The sequence below is a fragment of the Eublepharis macularius genome, chromosome 2 (assembly GCF_028583425.1).
Source record: "Eublepharis macularius isolate TG4126 chromosome 2, MPM_Emac_v1.0, whole genome shotgun sequence".
Classification (NCBI taxonomy): Eukaryota; Metazoa; Chordata; class Lepidosauria; order Squamata; family Eublepharidae; genus Eublepharis; species Eublepharis macularius.
In genome coordinates this window covers 60,741,426-60,747,652 of record NC_072791.1, presented here as the reverse complement: position 1 = coordinate 60,747,652, position 6,227 = coordinate 60,741,426, and the positions used below count along the sequence as shown (strand labels likewise).

The 6,227-nt window shown below is 41.3% G+C and overlaps 1 pseudogene; it reads right to left on the bottom strand.

Moving 5' to 3' along the window:
* Positions 1–3,593: 3,593 nt before the first annotated feature.
* On the bottom strand, positions 3,594–5,139 carry LOC129323383 (F-box only protein 3-like; annotated as a pseudogene).
* Positions 5,140–6,227: the final 1,088 nt, after the last annotated feature.

Here is a 6,227-nt window from a genome sequence, read left to right as displayed (position 1 = left end):
ATCTCCATCCCATGGCCAGGATGGAAGCCAGACTGGAATGGGTCCAAGACTACAGCATCATTCAGGAATTCCTAAACTTAATATGACTTAATATGAATGTACACAGATCAAGAGAGGGAGTGCGTGAAGGGATTAGTTGGTGCTTGGCTCTTGTTTGGTATAGTGGTTAGGAGTGTTGGGACTCTAATCTGGAGAACCGAGTTTGATTCCCCATTCCTCCACTTGAAGCCAGCTGGGTGACCTTGGGTCAGTCACAGCTCTTTCAGAGTTCTCTCAGCCCCACCCACCTCACAGGGTGATTTTTGTGGGGATAATAATATCACAAAGCACATTGTGGCAGTAATGACATTGTTACTGGGCAGAGGGAGCTCCTCTCTGTGAATTGTTCTGTGGTTCTAGCACACTTTGTATGTAGAATTTCATCATATGGCATAGTAAAAAAAATATCAGATGGGATGGAAAAGTTTTTTACCTTAGATTGTGTAGAGCTGCTACAAGTAAGTGTAGACAGTACTGAGCTGAATCAGTGTAAACTTCATAGAAACATAGAGCTAGAAGTGACCCCAAATGTCACCTAGTCCAGCCCTGCAGGAAATTCACTACAGGAAATTCACAGCTATCTCCTCCCTTCACCTCTCTCAGTGACCCCTGCTCTATGTCCCAAGGAAGGCAAAAAACCTCAAAGATCCCTGACCAATCTGGCCTGGAGGAAAATTATTTCCTGACCCCAAAATGGCAATTGGCATTACCTTGGGCATATAAGAAAGGGCCACAACAACAACAATACCAACAACAACATTCAATTTATATACTGCCCTTCAGGACAACCTAACGCCCACTCAGAGCAGTTTACAAAGTATGTTACTATGACCAAGGAAGCGATATCTACATAAATGTAAATATTTGAAGCTCCCCTCCAAACATACACTATTTTAGAATGCACAAGACAACATAGGGGAAGAGGTGGTCTCACAGATATGAGGGGCCAAGGCCATGAAGGGCTTTGAATGGGATAGTTATGACCTTGAATTGAGCCAGTAATTGATGGGAAGCCAATGGAGTGACTGCAGAATGGGAGTGATATGCACGCCCTGTCTAGCTCCTGAGAGTAAACAAGCTGCAGAGTTCTGTACCAACTGAACACTGAATAAACTTTGAGGAGAGACCTACGTAGAGAGCATTACAGTAGTCTAGTCTCAATGTTACTATGCCATGAATCCTGCTGTCCAGATTGGCTGTGTCAAGGTAGGGGTGCATCTTCCAGGCTACTCTGAGTTGTGAGAAGGCCTTTTTTGCAGACGCATTTACTTGCTTCTCTAGCAGCAATGCTGGATCTAGCTTAACCCCCAAACTCTTAACTGAGTCAGCCATGATCAACTGAACCCCATCAAACGTCAGAAGCACATTGTCCTTCAAGATCTCTGCTTTTCCAACTAGCATCACTTTCATCTTGTTAGGTTTAGTTCCTATTTATTTGCTTTCAGTCATATGACAATAGCTGTCAAGCAACAACTCAGTACCTCTGCTGCATCACCGGGGTATTTAGATAACGAGATATGGAACTGGGTGTCATCTGTATATTGATGGCATCCAATTCCATAGATACAAATGAGTTCTCCTAAAGGCTTAATATCAGTGGTGTATCGTGGGGGAGGCCAGAGGGGCAGTCGCCCTGAGTGCATAATTTTTAGGGGGTGCCATGCCAAGCAGAGCCTGTAATGTGTCTGTGGGAGGCCATTCTGACCACTTGCCACACCAACGGGGTGGCCAGCTCACTGGGTGCTGAGCAGGCCATCCTACAGTGGCTGCTGGCTGAGGAGCTGGTGGCAGTGGCGCGGGCAACTGCCGCAGAGAGCTGCCAGATAAGGGGCAAGTAGGCGAGTGGCCAGGGAGGTGAGCAGCCAGAATTGCAGGAGCGCTCCCAGGGAGGTGACCGCACCCTGCACTATGATGTGCACTCCTGGAAGTGACGTTATCATGCAGTCCTGAGAGTACACATGTGCAAAGCGTGCATGCGTGTGGTGTCAGGGCACCACCTCCTGCCAGGAGTTGCCCCGGTGCTGGCAACCCATGCTACGCCACTGCTTAACATAGAGGTTGAATAACATGGGGGATAAGACTGCATTTTGTGAAACCTTACAAGATAATTCCCACTTTGATGATAGCTAGTGTCCAATAACAACCCCTTTGAGTCTATCCCATGAGAAACAACTTAAACCAGCGTATTGATGACAAAGCAGATCACCCAGTATCTACTTCTGCCTCCAAATACCTCAGCAGGATGGGATGGCATGGTCTATTGTGTCAAAGGCTGCCACTTTCCAGGCACTTTGCAACTTGATTTTATGGTGCAAAATGGCAAAAACCACTTGCAAATAATCACTAAAGTGCAGTGAAAATAGACTGAAACTGCATTACTCAATGTGTGTGAAAAAAAACCTAGACAACTGGAACACTGCAAGAGTAGAGAAACATCATCCTATTGCTGTTTCAAAAGGTGATGAGTAGCCTGATGCATTTAAATCACATATCAAATTCATGAGAATAACATAAGTTCCATTGTGATAGTTAATAACTTAATATATATCAAATACTCAGTACAATCCTAAGTAGTCACTCCAGTCTAAGCCAATTGAAATCAATGGGCTTAGTCTGGAGTAATTCTGTTAGGATTACATGGATTGATAGTAATCCAAAGATATCTCAGGCTGATTCTTGTTTTTAAAAATAAGGAATACTGTTTTTTAATAGACAAAAATAATAGCACAACTAATTATTGATGTCACCTTACTCAACAATGGAATTTCCTTTTTTTTAAAAAATGGTAAAATCATATACCTATACACAGACATATAATACATATTTATTTCTTCTATTGCATTCTCATTCTTTTTTCCAATAACTGTGATGATGGAAAGTACCATCAGGTCATAGCAGACTTATGGCAACCCCTGCTGGGGTATTCAGGACAAGAGACTAATAGAGGTGGTTTGCTATTGCATGCCTCTGCATAGCAACCTTTGTCTTCTTTGGAGGGCTGATATCCAATTACTAACCAAGGCTGACCCTGTTTAGCTTCTGAGATCTGACAAGGCTTCCCTGGGCTATCCAGGTCATGGCCAATAAGTGTAATGGAAGAGATACTTAAGGAAACAAATGATACATCAAATGTAGACTATCCCTGCTTTAGTCATGCTTAACATTATCTTCCAACATATGAGCATATGTAGCTGCCCAAAACCAAGCCAAGCAATTGATCCACCTAGCCCAATACTGTCTACTCTGATATACAGAGGTTCTACAACGTCTCAGGCACTTGAGATCCTTTAGGTGGATAAAAGCAAGACTGCTATCTTTTGTAATTCCAGTTGAGAGATACCATTTGATTTTTTTTCTTGCTCAGAGGAACTAGGGTTTAATCAAAGACACCAATGTATATCTACTAACCTGCTGGCATTTAACACAGCAAAGCTGTCAGGAAAAGACCTTTAAAATCATGGCCTGAAACATCTCTTACTCTTCCAAGCTCTTTTTTTATTATTTTATAACATTCAGCTTGAAGAAGAGTTCTTGAGGACTCAAGTGCTTGCACACTATTGTACATCGTTGTTGGCTGGTAAGTTCATGTACCCTAAAGTAGTAGCAAATGTTGTACAGCTAGTATATTTATAAATTCGTCAAGGGCTTATTATTGGAAATTCTTCTACAACTCCGGGGCCCTGAACCTCCTCCACATAAACTCTGGTATTAGTTATTCTCCAGTACCAACTGTCCAGCTGACAAGCTTTCTCTGGAAGTGCATATTTGGACATTTCAATCCTGATTCTATAGGTGAAGGAATAATGTGGATGTATAGAACTGAGTTCAGGTAGAAATTATGTTGAGACTGAAACAGTAATGTCTCCTGCTCTTGCTACTCAATCCTTATCATGGACATGGGATAGCCTCCAGTTACAACACTGTTTACATAGGAGGTGAACCATTCCAAATAAGAACTACCTGTAATAAACATATCAACTGCAGAAGGGTTTGGGCCATTTGATCTGGACACTGGTAGAATATCATAACTATTGCGACTGTCCACACTTTTCAAAGCCATGTACTGATTTAATCCAGTGCGAATGCAAAAGATTAAGGGGAGGCATTGTTTCAGTCCAAGCTGTTGCTGTAAACCACCAGCTTCTATATTAATGTCCAACAAATATTCAGAGCAATAATGATTGGAATGTGCCATACTTCCCATCAACTCCGGAACTAGTAGCTTCTGCCCATTATGGATCCAAAATAAACATCAATTGTCATCAGGGAGTTTGCAGCCAATTTGTGCTTCTACAGCATCCAGGTCTTCCTCCTGCATGTTATCTTTTAAAGAACCAATCATCCAAAAACAGTGCTGTGCTAAATATTTTTCCAAATCATTTCAGGCTTTTAAAAGTGTAACATAATACTGAATATACATTCCTAAATCAGACTAGATATCCATAAATAGTGTCCTCCAGCTCTCATTTCTTTGAGAAACATTTTCAGACATGAACCAGTAGTTCTCACAATGTCCCCTCCATGACAGATCATGACTCAAAATTTGACTTAATCTACAAATTACACAACAGCAGCTCATGAGGTCCCTATAATCCAAAAGGATAAGGATAAGCAACAGTGGGTCAGTGGGTAGCTACTCCAGAAGAGGCTGCAGGTCCAGCTCAAAAGATGCCTTATCAGCCCTTCCGTTAGCTGGTACTAATAAAAGGTATTACATGCAGGGCTTTTTTTTCAGCTGGAACACGGTGGAACAGAGTTCTGGAACCTCTTGAAAATGGTCACATGGCTGGTGACCCCACCCCCTGATCTCCAGACAGAGGGGAGTTTAGATTGCCCTCTGCACTGCTGAGTGGCGCAGAGGGCAATCTAAACTCCCTTCTGTCTGGAGATCGGGGAGGGGGGAGGCACTAGCCATGTGACCATTTTCTCCAAGGGCAACCCACTGAGGTCCACCACCTCTTTTCCCAGAAACAATATCCCAACAGGCATATTGTTAGCTCCTCCCAAAGTAAAGCCAACTAAAAACAACAAAACCTACATTTGAATCAATCTTCTATCACACACTGGGTTCCATTAGAAAAGATCCCTTCTTACCAGCATCTCTACATTCCTGTACTGCAGTAATAACTGTTGCGCTGCTATAGGTAAGAATTACATGTTGAGTGGTGATATTTTATTTATTTATTCATTCACTGATTAAATACCATCTTTCTTCCCCAGTGGAAACCCAGAGATATTAGGGGGAAATGGCAGGAAGCACAGCAGAACATGTAATTCACTGCAGGGGCTGAACATCAGTAACATAGTCGTCTAGGAAACTGGAGAAGTAGCATTTCAATTCACCTCAAGAGATGCCTGCAGTCATCAAGAACACATGACAACGGTTTGATGGGGAGGGGGAGAGAGAGATGGAGAAACTGTGTAGAAGGAGAATTCTTTCCAAATGCACAGACATGTAACTTTGTCAGTCTTTTTTTAAAAGTCACCCTACATTCCTTGCATTGAAGTTGCCTCTATAGGTTATACAGAACAGAGCAGTGTTATTTTTCCTATACTCTCCTACACACCCCATTATAAAAAGTATAAAATTAAAGGTGTTCTCTGACTCATATAAAGGGATGAACTTGAACCAGGTCAAAGTATTTCAGTTGCAGAATAGAAATCAATTAATTTATCATTAATCAGATAATTTTTGGTTTCTTGAATAATATGAAGTGAAAAGTAGGAATAACTCGCAGTATCATTTTCAGGAACCATCTCTCGGCTTTATAAACTAATCCTTCTCTAATGGCCCCTTTTAATGTAATTTATAGGTTCATCATTACCCTTTTTGTATTAGTAATTATTTCTAAAATACCAAAGAACCATCTTTTTTCCCAAGGTTCTTCTATGGGTCTGATTTACAGCTAGTCTCGTGTTGGACTCTGTCTTTCTGAGGTATGACATTTCAAAATATTTATAGCTCTTTTACATTAATGCCTTTCTCATGAATCTGAAGGTGACCGTTATTTCTTTCATCTTGTTGCAATTAAATGGATCAACTTTGGCTTTATTATTTCCACTATTTATCTGTGTAGCATATTAAAAAAATTCAAATTAGAAACTGACACAGTGCATTGTGAACTATCACATATTTCCTAAAAAACACAATCCACTCTTGATGCATTCATGAAGAAACTGTTCCAAGT